Genomic DNA, 15965 nt, shown 5'->3' with positions numbered 1-15965 from the left:
TCCTCTTCTACAGATATATTTCCTTCGCTCACAAAAAAAGTCGATAGTCTGAGCTCAGTTTAAGTTTCAGTTTAATGGTTGGTCTGTTCAACCCAAAAACAATCCTCACATATTTTCACCATTGCACCAGTTCTTCACAGTGTCGTCATGACACGGTGAGGAGGTTTTGTTCCAGACACCAGTGAGACATGCAGAGATGGTTCAGTGTCTCCGATGGTTTTAGTACCACCGCAGCTCATCTGGAGCCTGGACAGGAAGATCAAAAAAGAAAGCAAATAGTTTCATGTATATTTGTATATTTGTTTTCATGTATATTTCATGTATCTTCAGGGCCGAAAATTTTTCCTCTTGTTACGAAGAAAATTTCAGGATACAAAGGTCAAAAATACTCTAACGCTGCTACTCACAGCTCGCGAAGTTTAGCGAACACAAACTTGCTCTGCCATTGGCTATCGCCTAGCATCTTCCTGTCATCCCATTGGCTAGGAGGGACGTCAATCTGTACAAGTTTGTGTGTATCCCAGTGTCACCTTCGATTAACTTTTATTTATTGTGGGTGTTTGTATGTGGCGGTGTTACCACAAGTGTTAACGTTGCTAGTAATGACGGCTAATGTAAGATTAGCCTGTAATAAAGTTCATTTTGTACTTGGAGAAGCCTTGCACTGAATTCCTACATTTATTGTGCGGTAATCTAATTGTAGCATGTATTCGTTACATGTTTTGATGCATTTTTATGATTTATTAAAAAAAATTATGTCCGAATTTTTGGGGGCTTGGAACGGATTAGGGCATTTACATGGAAAACGCGTCTCTACTTACGTAATTTCCAGGTTACGAAGCAACTTCTGGAACGAATTAAATTCGTAAGTAGAGGTCTGTATAGGGCTTATAATGAAGGCAACACATGCTGTAAGTGTCTATATTAGCTGTATTAGCCTACTTTCCAGATGATAAGTAGGCTACAAATACATTATGAGCATTCATGATGAAATGTTTATTTTCATCATGAAAGTTTAATTTCCATTATAATGATGATGATGCTGAAATTTATTTATTATACACATTTATACAGCATTGGAAAACTAAGAATGATTGTCACGTTATTCTTCCTATTGAAATTATATTAAAACAATTGCCATTTTCATATTTTTAAAAAGTTCCAGGGAGCCACTAGGGCGGCGCTAAAGAGCCGCATGCAGCTCCAGAGCCGCGGGTTGCCGAGCCCTGGTTTATGCTAACAGGTGCAGGCGTGATCTAGACCTTCAGCATGCTTTCTTTCTGTGGCAGGAACCAGGAACTTGCTGTAGTGTGGCTCCTCTAATGGTTCCATCATGATTCAGCACCTGACTGGAGTAAATCCGCAAACCCCAGTTCGATCACAACAAAACACCAGCGTTAAAGATGCGGAATGCGGATTATGGCTCCGCCCACCAAGAACAATGCTGAAACGAAGGGCAAAGGCCAGCGATGTTCTCATGTTTCACTAGTGATAATAAGGGAGAATGTCACGTTAACATGTCCGCCATACATTCGCATTGACCTTCTGCTGGTTTCTGCTCCTCCACTATAAGGAAAAGTCGTTTCCATCGCTGGTCGAGGGAGGGAGCGAGATGTGAAGCTGCCCGCTTCACTCTTGGGGAAACTGCCTTCTTTGTCATGAATAAATTGGAGCGGACAGTCGGCACCCACGCAGTCCCAGCATGACATTTCCAGAAAATGCTTCAGCTCCTTCGTGGATCCGAGAGGATCTCGAGCAGGAGCCATCAGCAAAACTGTGGGTCCGCTTTGGTTTTACCACAACCGCTAAATACAGCCCACCTTCCCGGGACCACACATTCCAGAGTCATTTGAAGAATTATATGAGTTCCAGGAGGGGGAAGTGAGTGCAGCTGACAGCTGGGCCACAGTGACAAAAGATCCTGTTTGGGAAATGACATCATGCATTGTTAAAACAAAGAGACACATTTTTCTGCCGGGATTGTAATGAAATGCTGACAAAGGCGACTCCGCAGCTGCCAAATGTCTCCAAACAGGTTCGCTCATGAATTATCAATGCAGGTGCAGGTGTGCTGCAGCGAATCGACACACAACTTCCTGCGGGTCTGAAACGAATCGGCGGAACCTGGTCCTCACATCCCAGAGCAACAGCTGAAAGGGCCGATCTGCACATGACCTGGTGCATGTATGACGACCACCCACTGGCGGCGGGTCTGAGGTGGGCTCCTCCTACTCATGAAATCATCTCTGTCAGTTTCTTCCACCTCCTTCTGATCACAGAGAATAACAACAAACTTGTTGTTTTCATTGCTATGGAAGCCGTCATGAGCAGATGGTAATAATTCTTTGCGGATGATTCTTTGTTTTCAGTCACTGATGGAAACTGACCTCCACGAGATGAGCACATTCAGAAACACCAGCATTCACCAGCGTTAGTGGAAAGATGCATTCTTCTTGGGGGCTGGGGAGGGGATTTAGCCACACTAGGGGGAGCAGATTTCTTTCCTTTACTGACAGGTGAATGTACAGCAAAGGCCGTAATGCTATTTTATATCTGGGCTTGATTGGCTGCGCCCAAATGTCGGGTCTCCTGGTTTAACCTCCATCTGCAGAAGATCTCAGTTTGTTTTCTGTTGCCTGAAAGTTTCAAACAAAGGATTCTGGATTTTGAGCCTCCAACCATGATTCTGGAAACCTTTTTTGTGAAGGTGACGCATGAACCCTGAGGTCTGTGCAGACTTCTACATCCTTCTCTCTCTCATTCTCTCTCTCTCTCTCTCTCTCTCTCTCTCATTAATGTATCTTTGCTTTCATATAAGCAAACGGCCTCCCGTCCACATCTTCATAAGCAGGCCATTAAAAAAATGTTCGTCTCACCTGGAAGAAAACACATAAACTGAGTCAGTCTATGGAAAATCAGTTTGTGATGTGACTAACGCAGGCTGTCAGTGTTGCAGGAGGCATCTATTTATAGAGGGGACAGGAGACGGGGCAGATTTTTGGTTGTCATTTCCGCCTCTCTGAGGTCCAAAGTCCACGATCCAGAGTCAAGCACCTTTAAATGTTAAACAGCGATGTCAAACTTCCTTTTCTGCTTCACTTCCTCACGTTTGACCTTAAATGTTTGGTTTTATTGTAGCTGCAGGGGAAATAAAAGAAAGCATTTTATTTAGTGTTATGCTGCTGTTAGCACTCCAACCCACAGATCTTCTGCTCAATACATGATTTTTTTCCTCTACTTCTGACTTAACAATTAAAACAATAAGAGTTCTTATGCGGCTGCATTCATCAGCAGCGGCATTGAATTTCTGCGTGGATGTTTACGTTTTGTGGACGTTTCTTCCCATTTCTGAGGGCATGAATCAACAGACTTTCTTCTGTGGGAGCTGAAGGAGGATAACAACTGCTGCTTGATGTCAGATGCAGTTAAACTTCAACGTGTTTCACAAATACTTACATACCTATGTGCAGGCTAGACAATGCAAGCACCTGCGTCATTAGCATCACAATGCTAATGATGGTTTACACCACCAACCCAAACTGATGTGATATAAAAAAATTATTAGCATCCTGCAACAAACACATGTGGATATGGAGCAGAAGTGGCTGGAGGAAAAGTGCTTCCAATTATTCCGCTGTTAATGGTGTGTGTGTACGTGTGTGTGCGCTCATGCAGTGACCTGCTTTGTTCTGGCCGTTCCTCCTGCTGCTGGATATTTAAAGACATCAGATGCATGAAGGCCCTGACAATTAGTGGGGACCGTTGCTGGGTAATTAGTGGAAACGAAGTAAGCATCCAATACCCCCCAACCCCACAGGAGCACACACACACACGCACGCACACACACACACACACACACACACACACACACACACACACACACGCAGATTCACTAAGAAAGATAAAATGGATAAAAACGTGTAATTGGGCAGCAGCTCAGACGCCTGACAAAAACAAACATGTACGGACTCGAATATACATGAAACAGAAATAATACAAAGAGAAAACAGCAAATAAATGCAGCACGATGACACACACTGTAAATAAAAGACATGAAACAGATGAATGGAAGCACAGAGGAGTTTATTTAAGCAGGTGACGAATCGTAGGAGCAAAGGACAAAAAACAAACAAGAAGGAAAGGTCAGAAACACTCAAAACAACAACAATGATCGGAAATAATGAAAGACGGATGATAAAAGAGGTTTTTTATAAAGTCAGCCATACGTAACAAAGATTATTTGCATATATATAAAGAAGAAAGTGACCTCTGAAACTTTCAGCCTTCCGTTCTGGCAGAGACTGTTGTCACACACACACACACACACACACACACACACACACACACACACACACACACACACACACGCAACATTTTTGCGAGTAAAGTAAGGCTCATCTGACCTTGGTTTGACCCCCCAAACACATCATATTCATGAAACTTTTTGTAAAACACACAGCAGAGTTTCCTGCAGGGGAGGTCGACACTGGATGAGCTTCTACCTCATCTGACGAAGAGTAAATGCAGATAAATCTTTCACAAATGTAATGGTGTTTTTTTTTTGCCAGTGTTCCAGGGTCGCCCCGATGCTTTTACAGGAGTGAAAAGGCCAATCTTCAGCCGTTAACGCCTGCAGACAAACACGCCAGGACAAAGCCGACGCTCTCCGGGCGAATCGCGCATCACATCACTGAGCGTCGCTACCTGAGCCGCGTTTCTTTCTCTCGCTGAAATCATTTCAAGTGAAATTTAGGCTGCTGAGAGTGAACTCTGAAGTGGCGTCATCAAAAAGTTTCAAGGCATGAAATGAAGGAAAGACATGACCTAAAGTGTTCATATAGCTGCTGGATACCTCTGATGGGCACCACATCACCCACACACACACACACACACACACACACACACACCCACACTATTACAGCATTTTCCAAGGTCAGACAAGGACAATGAAAGCCCTGTTCAGACCAATGAAATGAGATGATTTATTTAAGGTTCAGCTGTGCTGGAGGACGCAGCTCGTCCTCTGGCTCCAAATCAACGTTAAGGTCCGCCCGAGCGAACCCCCCCATCGCCACAGCGATGCATCGTTTGTTTGTGCTGTTTTTATTGCAGCACCTTTTACCTGAACTTCATCCGCAGCAGCAGGTTTGTGACTCGGCTTTTACCCTCGGCGACAGGATGAACGCGTGTTTTCATTTGTGCAGCTGTTTATTATCCCCGTCTTTATTCCGCCGCTTCGCGCCTCATCATCCCTGACCTTTCCGTCCTCCTCTTTCACACACCTGGTTACTCATTTTGTTCTCCGTCCTAAAGTAACGCTCGGCACAGTTCTGTGAGCAAACCTGCCGGGAGACAATCGATGGCGCTAGCATCAGAGGAAGCCTCCAGTTTGTCGGATCCTGTCATTGTCGGAGCCGTTTGCTTTGTCTCTTTCTGCTTCATTCTTGTCTCAATTCTGATGATTTGTCAAGAATTCTGCTTGGAATTCCCCCAGTACCGGTGAATAAACATATTAGAACCCTTCCATCCTGAGCTGTTTTGCACTCATCCTTCTATTTGGGCGAAATTAACCTGGCTGTTCCTTACTGCCTGTTTTACTGCCTCAGTTTTCTCATCATTGTGATATTTTAGCAAGTATCTAACATTTACATTCCACTGCCAAGAAAACTGCCACCAGGGAAAAGTTAGTGCGCTAATTAACTTCCCAAATTGCGCAAAGCTGACATATTTCTCCTGAACTTCAGGTCTGACAGGAACAACCATCCAACCCTCTGAACAAGTTGAGATGAAGGTCCAAGTTCACACCTGACAGCTCTGAACCAGCACAGGGAGCAAATGAAAAGCTCTCGGAGAGCTCAGTGACATCAGCTCTTCTGGAAACCAATACCTTTGACTTTAACCAGCGGATCTAATGGATATTGGATAGTGAAAGGAGGAAGACATGGAAGACTTTTGCGCTGAAGGTGTCTGGCAACGTGTTTCCTCCGAGTGTGCAAGTTATCTGCATCTGTGTGTGATCTATCACGGTGATAGATCACACACAGGATGGATGAATAATCTGTCCCGGGGCCGTTTGTCCTCATCTAACAATGTGAAACACCGGAATAATTCACACATGTAAATGAGCTGGGAAGCTCAGTTCAGATGTTCAGACACTCACGAGCGGAACAAAATCACTCAGCCAGATTAATTAGACCATTCAGAGCAGAGATAAGAGAATGGATTCAGGGTCCATCTTGGTCTTTTTGGGGTCTAAAGGAAGAAGCCATAGCTCACACCTCTGAAGAATAAAAGAGCTAAATAACTTGGAATACTGGCTAATAACATCCCAACGGTGCTGCTGACGACGTGGGTGAACATCTGGCTGGTTCAGGAGCCGCATCCCCACCTCGCGTTGCGGCGATCTTCAGCAGTTGCCCCGCATCCTGACCTCCACACGGAAACACCGCGCGGTCCCGGAGAAAAAGCCAGGCGCCAACTGACAGAGAGCTGCGTTTAGAATGCGGCCAGCAGAGCATCAACACATGCGAGGAGGTGAAAACTGAGCGCATGGATGAGGAGTAACGCGAGCGGGACTAGTAAAATCAAGACAAACAATAAATACAAACACGTTCCGACAGAATTTAGAGGGATCAAAAGAGCATAAATCCCCCTCCTCGTTCTGCAGTCCATCTCTAAGTGCTTCCCAGCCTGCAGAATGGTCACGACAAACTCGGCTGATGCTCCGGTTCTATAAAACCTACTTAACATTAAACACCTCGAGTGCCTCAGCTGCAGAGCCATTTGTTCCTAATTGTTTGCTGCACGGGCAGAGAGACACTCTCGCTGGTGGACGCATCGTAAACAGGACGGAGCTGTGCCAGAATGCTGCGGGATGCCACAGAATCAGAGAGCCAGGGAGGCAGAACCTGGCAGAACCTGGCACGACCGTGAGTTGCTTTGCTCAAAGTGCAGAACCGTTGTTGTCGGGGGGGAAGGGGTGGGGGGGGGTGCAGCGAAAGACAACAACGCCACCAGCAAAGTGACAGAAACATAACTCCTACCTTTTCGTCAGGTGGCAAAATTGCAGTCTTGGAGAAGTGTGAGAAGCATGGAGCTGGATGAGCAGCTGCTGCTCCACGTTACACAGGCACCGGGATCTTCGGCTCGTCAGAATGGAACTCTGGAGAACTCCCGAGCCTTCCTGGGTAATCTCAAGTCTGCTTTAGAGGCTGGAGTCCGGCAGAAGTGTCAACAGACGGCTCATTTCCATGCGCACCGTGGGTGCCTCGGACATCCTTCCCCTTAGGGGACGGTGTTAGACTGCGATCTGGTCAGGACAGACAGGCGGGCAGCAGCGGCGAGAGTGTTGGCGGTCGTACGAGTGATATTCCTGCTGGCGGAAAGAACTGAGCATCCTTCAGGAGAGAGATGGAGAGGGGAAGGAGAAGAATATCCAGCGCACGGCCGGTGCAGCACAAACACTCTGTCATTCAAATCCCCTAGAAATGGGCTGATTCTGGCAGATCAACTCAGCGCAGCGGGGAGACGTGCTGTTGCATCAACATCACCCAGAGTCCAGCTTAGTTGGTCTTCTTATTATAAAGAGTAAAAAGAAAATCAGCACTTATAAAAGAAAATCAGCAGCAGCAGCAGCATCTCGTCTCCGGGGCTCCTGAAGTCTGCACAGGACTGACTCTGAGAGAGAGAGAGAGAGAGAGAGAACAAGAGAGGGAGAGAGAGAGGGGGAGATGGAGAGAGAGAGTATGCATGTGTGTAAATCTGAACGTGTGCGTTTGTGAAATAGAAGAGAAAAGAGAAGAGAGAACAGGCACGAGTCTGCGCACACAAGTGGGGAAGCAGAGTGAATTAAGAGGAGAGAGGAATGCTTATAGAGGAGGGAAGGAGGAGGAGGAGGAGGAGGAGGATGCCCAATAGAGTGAAAGTGAGCAACACAGGGAGAGAGAGAGAGAACGAGCAGCTCACACTCAGCGACTACATTAACGGAGCTGAGTAGGTGGAGTTTTACTTGCAGCAGAAGAGGAGGGGATCCTCATTGGAAACGGAAGGCAAGAGAGACACATGCAGATAATTAGGAAAGAAAGAAAGAAACAAAGGAAGAAAGAAAGAAAGAAAGAAAGAAAGAAAGAAAGAAAGAAAGAAAGAAAGAAAGAAAGAAAGAAAGAAAGAAAGAAAGAAACAAACAAACAAACAAACAAACTGACAAACGGACAAAGGAGGGAAGGCAGGATAAAGAAGGATAAAAGGTAGAGAGAATGTGGCTATTTAGAGGATAAAGAACTCTGAGAGGTCTGACTGCAGCTGAGGGCAGAGAAGTGTGTGTGTGTGTGTGTGTGTGTGTGTGCGTGTGTGTGTGTGTGTGTGTGTGTGTGTGTGCGCGCGCGCACGTGTGTGTGTGTGACTCCCAGCTGCAGTGATGCTGGCACGCTAACAGACATCCTCCTGCCAGGGGTCGTAAACATTGATTAGAATATTTAAAGACGCACGCGTTCATGCAGCAAAACATACTGATGTTTGAAAGCTCTTACTCTTACACACACACGCACGCACACACACACACTCTTGCAGCAAATGGACCCCTTTGTAGTCGGGCATTGATAGAGTCCTCAGAACTCTGCGTTTAGATCATGCTTCGGCCCTTTTTGTCTGTCACTGTGACACATTTACATTCCCGGATCATATGGAGCGTTTCTCACCGGGGTTGGAGAGAACAGCTCCCCCGGTGGAGGCACCAGGTCATTTTCTGAGGTGTCACTTCCAAAGTTCGCCTGTGCTGCAGAATTCAGATGAGCCACAATTCAAACATGCAATCACAGCTCAACGCAGAGGGGAGGTTCCTCAAGAGGTTCCTCAGGAAGGTTCAATGTCACTCTGGAAAGAAATCAAGACACATTTGAGAAAGCCAGGACAGAAGAGAGCACCTCTGGGAACAACTAAGCAAGTACGACAGCAGCAGAAAAGAGTCCGTTAATGTAAAATGATTAAAGAAAAAGAATCTGGAGTGCATAAATATGGAAACTCTTCTTTTGTTGTGAGTTTATAGACTCCGGTCTGGTGAGACGGCGTCAATATTAACAGCCAGCTGCTGATTATCCATTATGGATCGGACACGGAGGAATTGACAGGACACACTCTGGCGGCACCGAGGGGGATCATTACTGGTGACCTTTAACAGGAACTGCAAAATAAGCTGCTTAGTTGCAAAGTGAAGGGGGGAAGGGGGGGCTTCTTTTCTCCTCCATCAGTCTAAATGAAGTCCATACGGAACAGATTAAGAGTCTTGAAGATGATGTTGGTAAACATAAAGATGGGACTCCATTAAGAAATATAAGATTAGAAAATAAAATACACAAAAAGATGGATGAGCAGCTTCTTTTGAAAGCTTTTGAAAGGCCAACGATCTTTATCATTTACATTTAAAATGTGTGTCTGAGGATGAACAATAGATCTGTGATCTGCCAGGTTCAATTAAAAGATCCATTAAATATATCACAGATGGGTAGTTTATTGGGTTTTTCCCCCCGCAGTCTCCGGGATCCCACACGTTTCTATTTTAGGCTTCTTTTAATACTTTTCTGTTGGAGCAAAGCTGTAACTTTTGTAAATTATTTATAGGATATTATAATAATCAAATGTAAAATAAGTTAAAAAAGGAGTTCTTATAATCCTTCTCATCACCACATGATATATGAAGTCATATATAAAGTCAAAGCAATTACAACGAAATCCTGATGTTTTTTTTTTTTTATTCAGGCAGCCTTTTTTCTGCTCCACACTGGTCAGAGATTATTCAGAGGATTATGATTCAGCATTTTCAAAGGCTAAAGTACAAAACAAATCTTTTCTCCTTTAAAAACGCTGATGGAATCAATAATGTCGGCTCGCTTTTAAAGGATCCGTTGAATATTCTTCTCCAGGTGATTTTGTTTGTTCTTTTGTTGTGCTGCTAAATCTTTTATGTAGGAAAAGTTGCGTTAATTCTCAAAGGAATCTGAGCCACAGGTTATAAGTCTTGATCGTCATGACAACCACTCACCCGCCTGTCAAACAGCGAAAGGTTTGTTTAAACTTGGTTGGATCTGATGAAGACAGAAAGTGTGGGTCTTTGGCTACATGAGCTAATGCCCATGTAAATAATTCATGTGTGTATCAGTGTTGCAGGCGCTGGAGCTTTAAAGGGTTCTTAGAAGCAGAAAACCGGCGCTATAGGGGAAATGCATATGTTGTGTTTGTGTGACACAGAAAGCGGCAGAGGAAATTAAACATGAACGTAATTTCCATATAAAAAGATCTGAGTGAAGTCACTGGTTTACAAGAAGGAGGAGCCGACAACAAAATGGTTGATAATGACCACGCCCCTGAAATCACCTCAGATCAGCAGGAAATCAGCAGCGTCCCGGTTGGGACCTCCACCACTGGGCGTCTCTCCACCCCTTTCTGAGGCGCTCCTGCCGCCTGCTGGGGGCGCTGTTCTATTCCTTTAAAAGGAAACTGGAAATTGATGAGCTCGTTAACGGGCCTCATCGCTTTGCATCAGCGACTTTTTCACGAGCGTATAATAAAGGAGATTTGGTGGGGGCCCTAAACAAGCGTTATTCCTGAGCCGCTGCGGCATTGTTCATAAACACGCTGCTCGGTTTACATCTGCTCTGTAAAAACCCAGAAAGGCAGCGAAACCGAGCATTTGCGTCTGCTTTAATTAGGTGTTTTTTTGGTTTTTTTTGCGGTGGGGGGGCTGGGAGGGGCTGAAAGTTGTGATAAAGTTCTCACCCTCTTCGCCTTCATCATCATCAGCGTCACTGCTGTTTCTGATTAGCTGCTTAATGGGTTCACACGTCATTATGTTCAATCATCCTGGGAGCCCCACCGACCCCACCCCCACCCCCGCTCCGGCTGAATTATGCAGCCAATGAGGAGTGCGAAACGCTGAGACCACACACGCAAAACCGGGGCCAGACTGATGCCTCCAGCGGTGCTACTCTGGCGTCTAAATCTGTTTCTGCAAAGCCATTATAGACGTCAGCTCCGAAGTTCTTTCCAAACTTATCCTGTCAGCGCACAGAAGAAACCGCTCGCTTTAAAACTTTGTTTTCCTTTTGGTTTAGTTTCTTTTCAGAATGGAAAAGGACCCTGTGATGTGGAATAAACCAGTGCTTGTTTTATGACACGGTCGACCCAAATGTGTCCCTTGTCTTTGGCTCTGAATTGGAGACGTTGATGAAAACACCTGAAGCGTGAAACCAGTTAAAGTGGCTGAATTCTGAGAGCAGGTCGGTGCCACAGCTTGATCCCGTTCTGTTTCTTTTGGCTCTATATGTGCCAGAGTTTGTCCCCTCTTTTGGACGATCAAGTGTTTGGGTTGACGCCCAAGTCCAAGTCCTCACGTTGGCAGAAGATTGTTGTTTCCCACTGAAGTTTCTTCAGAATGTGATAGAAATGTTTTGCAAGTCAATGAGCCATTTAGAGAAACCAGATAATGAAGTTGGACCTGATGAGCCTTAATTTACTGTTCTGAACAACGTCGGAAGCAAAGAAGCTCCTCATGCTCCTCATGCTCCTCATGCTCCTCATGCTCCTCATGCTAACCCAAACACAGACATCGAGGACAGAAAATGGATTTAAATCCACCAGCTACATTTCCTGAATAAACATTTATAACGTTATTGTCCAGCCTGACCTAAAGGAGGACAAAACTGACAAAAGATTCCTCAAAATATTCATGACGGTATGTGGCCTACAGCTGGAGGTGTGTGGCGGAATCCAAGCAGCTCCAATAAGCATTGGTGTTGAGCAGGATGGGGATGCATGAAATTATCCTGAGCCATGAGGAGAACCGACCCAAGCTGTGGAAAATCAAAGGAAATCAAAATGGAAATGCAAATCCAGGCTTCGTTTTACTTTGCTTCCCTGACAGGACGTATTTCTACTAACACTGCAGAACACTGCATCCAATTTAGCCTCTGCCATAAAGCGCACAATTAAACGCCTTCCTCGTCCTCCTCAGATGTTACCCCATCTCATTACTGCCTGGAAAAAACAAGAAGAGACAAGTGTAGTCGCTGATTCCCAGGGAAGGAAACGTGTGGCCCTCCCATCCTTTCCTCCTGAAGGTGTTTTCATTTTTGATCGAAGGTTGTGTCAACTCCTGCAGCAGCTCCATCTTTCATGTCTCCATTTTCCAGATTTGGGAGCCAGAAATTACCACAAAGAGAGAAAAGATCATCAAAACGGGAGCCGTGGAGATGGATGGAGAATGATAAAAAAATGGTGTTTTTTTTGTGCTTTGAGCATCAGGAGCAAACTGTACCGTTATACAATAGCTGTTATGATTATTTTAAACAACGGCGGCGCCTGCTGAGCATTAAAGACAAAGAATATTCAGAATTGCTTCAATACCCTGAAACCTCCCCCGGCTCTCCAGACATGAGATATTCAGAATAAGGTAGGTGGGGATTCTCACCAGTGCAGAGGTGAAGCCAGTGACACCATGTCGAACAAAGGAAAATTCAGAGCAGTGTCCACATTTGTACTCTGAGGTGATTTGACCGTTAGATAACAGTCAGAGTCTGACAATCAATCCCATTAGAGTTCCTGTGGGTGTAATGGTGCCCAAGTTTGAGACGTTAAATCCCAGGATGATCCACTGGGTGAATCCAATAACAGTCCTCTTTCGAGGTGGGGTTTAGCAGTTGTGTGGCGGACGACACCAAAAACGCAGCGCTCATGGGTGCAGAGGAAGGTTAGTGCAAATAAATACACATTCAGCATTAGATATGGAAATTCACTTCACATGTGATCTTCAGAGACCACGCCAAGTAGTGAAGAGACCCATGACAATGTAAGGTGGTGTGAGATCACACCTGGCAAACAGGGTTTTTCCACAGTCAAACATTGTTGGGGCAGGTCACCAGGCTGTTGTTCAACACATATTTAATATATATCTTCAATTCCTTATTTTACGTCTATCACGGTCTCTGTCCGCGGTCCTGAAACGCCTGAGTCTTCGGGACTCTGTCCATGGTCCAGAAACAGCGACCTACAACCCGTCTAGTCTCTGTCCATGGTCCTGAAACAGCGAGCTACGACCCGACTAGTCTCTGTCCATGGTCCTGAAACGCCTGAGTCTTCGGGACTCTGTCCATGGTCCAGAAACAGCGACATACAACCCGTCTGGTCTCTGTCCATGGTCCTGAAATGCCGGATCTGGCTCCTTGAGGCTTTGGGTCTCTGTCCGTTGTGCTGAAACAGTTTACCAAACCCTCCCTTTTTGAGCATAGTCGATTGTGGTGTTGAAATAATTATATTCCAGCCTCTGTTTGTGTTTTGTTTGCAAGATGAAGCATCATCCAATAAAGCCACTAAATTGAAAAGATGGGTAGGACCAAAAAGGAAAAACAATCTTAACAATGAAAACAATGAGGGAACCAAGCAAGCTTATAGATGAGAGGTTCAGGTGCCCTTTCACAGCTGTTAAAGACACATTCTTCCACCTCACAATAGCTGCCAGTCGTCTGGGTGTTCAACTGCTGAAGTCTGTTGTATTTCACCAAACATTTACAATGAAAATGTGGAAGAATTAGAGAAAATAAGCCACCTTTTCAGCGTTTTTGTCTTGTTTGTCTAAATATACCATGTGTTCATTTCATGGTTCTTTGGCTTTCCGATCCCTTCAGTGATGTTTCTGAACTGCTTTGGGTTTTGAGTCCAGACGTCTGCATTTGTCAATGTGCTTATTTTAGTTTTCAGAATAAAACAGGAGAACAAAGATTACATTTTGCTGCCATGTGAGCCTGCAGCTGTTTTCACAATATGGAATTTTATATATACATTTGGCAGCTGTGGATTAGGGACTTCAATTCATACAGGTTCCTCCTCATAGCAAAGATGCCTTCGAGTGCTGGCGCCACTTCTGAGCAAATATTTGGCTGTTCTTTATATACATGCACACATCTGCACTTAATATTATTCAACATTGAAACTTTTATTTTGAGAAGCACCATCTTTGCAGACATTGTGTTCATTGGCCTCTTGTAACTTGAAATGTAGCTTGAATAACACATAGAGAACAGAACTGGTGTGTGTGTGTGTGTGTGTAGGTCACTGCCAGAGGCGATGGAAGGAGGTCAAAGGTCAGCTACAGCTTTTCAGAGATTTTTATGGACATCATGTCTGCCTGCATCTTACTGTCAAGCTCAGGCCTCCAGCTCAGAAATCAACGCCTGAGCCACGAACACACAAACCTACACGGAAACACATGTGAGCATCTCTGTGAGCCACAGCAGTTATCTTTAATGCATCTGTCCTTTTATCTTTTTCCATCAACATAATTACTTTATGTGAATATTGAGCTTCCTACTGTAGCTGTGGCTGCTTTTTATCACATTTGCTGCCCCTTCTCTGCAGGTTTGTGATCGGGAGGATCATGTCTTCTCCAATATTCCATCTAAAGTGTGCGTCCTGTCATGGTTCTTTGCCTGTTTTTAGGTCATTTCTGCCTTTGTTCCCTCTTTTTGTGGAAGGCGTTGTGTCATGGCTGCCTGCAGGCCTGCGGCTGGGAACTGATTACTGATTTTATTGAAGTAGCCCAAATTTCAAAAATGCTAGTTCGCTAATGCGCTCTACAAACCACAGATGATCCTTAAACACATGATCATGAAGCAGAATTAACTGAAGTGCATGAGCAGCTTCTTGTGGCTTCTCGGGTGCAGAATCGAGATGTAGTTCAGCTGAAGGAGCTGTGTTTAATAAAACACATAATGATCCACACAAGGACTCTCAGCGGTATCTTACTACAGGGTCTCTAAACTGCAGGGGGAGGGGAGCCACCAGAGGGTCCTGTCAGTCCTTCTGCTGGATTCAACAGGTCCACACTGTGGAAAATGTAGGGACATTTCGGGAAAGCTTTGAATTGCATGTGTGTGTGTTTGTGTGTGTGTGGGTCAAAGTGATATGAAAATAAAATAGCATTGAGGAAAAAGCAAGTGAACAGGAGTGAGGAAGAGATTTAATTCCATCCTCCTCCTCCTCCTCCGTGGAGAGCTGACACTTTGCTCCGCCTCTCCTGGGATTAGCTGGAGGGCATTTCTCAGAACCTGACCATCAGAGGATTAAGAGCAGAGGGCTGTTGCACATTCTCTATCCTGCACCCACAGGTTAGAGCTCCGGCATTTTGAAATTTCGCTGCATTGATTTTGATGCCTGATCATTGATTTCAGTGACATCACTGCACACCCACATCACAGCTGTGATGCTAAACTGGATCTTACTGGTTACAAGCTAATTTGTATAGCATTCGTCTCATGTTAAAAGTCCTTCAGATGGACGGTAACAGTCAAAACATGGATAAAAGCACATTGATCCAATATTTCTTTACTTCAAACTGGTTCCAGTTGTTGGTCTTCGCCTCAGACCATGTTTAACAGCTCTGATAGGCTAGCTAGCATGATGGGAGCCCACTGAAGCCAGATTGATTTCATACTACACAGCACGTGCCAGGTGCAAACAGTGAGAGCTGGCAGCACTTGGGTAGACAAGATGAGCCGTGGGATAGCCAATTAGCACCAGGCACAGCTTCCTGTTCTGGGTTCCATCCCAGCCCGTCAGAAGGACACAACATTAGAAATCATGCTATTAAACCGCGCTATTAAAAATGAAAAAAACCTCAGTAATAATTCAGGGTTAAACAAGTTTACAAGAAGCAATAATTTATAATTAATGTATGATAACTAATTTGCAATGCTAATGTCCCACGAGGTCTCTGTGGACCTGAGCGACTGCAATTAGCTCATTTAGCATAGTAAACAGAGTTTCCCCATCAATATGGAGAATATGAGAACATTGACGACTCAGCAAGTGAGACCTCCTGTTAAAGAGATTAACTCCTAGTTTTGACTTTATCTGAACACTTCTCATCTCTTGACGATTTCTGATCCAATTATAAAACCATCGAGTCAGACGTGGAGGTG

At 44.9% G+C, this 15965-nt stretch overlaps 1 protein-coding gene and 1 long non-coding RNA gene across 2 annotated transcripts in view; one reads left to right on the top strand and one right to left on the bottom strand.

The window, feature by feature from the left end:
• Positions 1–7832, bottom strand: part of sgcd (sarcoglycan, delta (dystrophin-associated glycoprotein)) — a 109732-nt gene extending 101900 nt beyond the window's left edge. Inside the window, exon 1 of the mRNA XM_029848375.1 lies at positions 7044–7832. The gene's annotated coding sequence lies outside the window, so the exon portion shown is untranslated. The remainder of the gene's footprint in view (positions 1–7043) is intronic.
• A 2040-nt stretch (positions 7833–9872) lies between these two features.
• LOC115252781 (uncharacterized) lies at positions 9873–14690 on the top strand. The gene is made up of 3 exons (XR_003891106.1): positions 9873–9917; positions 14097–14256; positions 14404–14690. It is a non-coding gene; the product is annotated as an uncharacterized lncRNA (long non-coding RNA).
• The last annotated feature ends 1275 nt before the right edge of the window (positions 14691–15965 follow it).

The sequence above is a fragment of the Takifugu rubripes genome, chromosome 15, assembly GCF_901000725.2.
Source record: "Takifugu rubripes chromosome 15, fTakRub1.2, whole genome shotgun sequence".
Lineage (NCBI taxonomy): Eukaryota > Metazoa > Chordata > Actinopteri > Tetraodontiformes > Tetraodontidae > Takifugu > Takifugu rubripes.
Note: the sequence above shows the minus strand (reverse complement) of the source record. Positions and strands in the feature narration are given on the sequence as shown.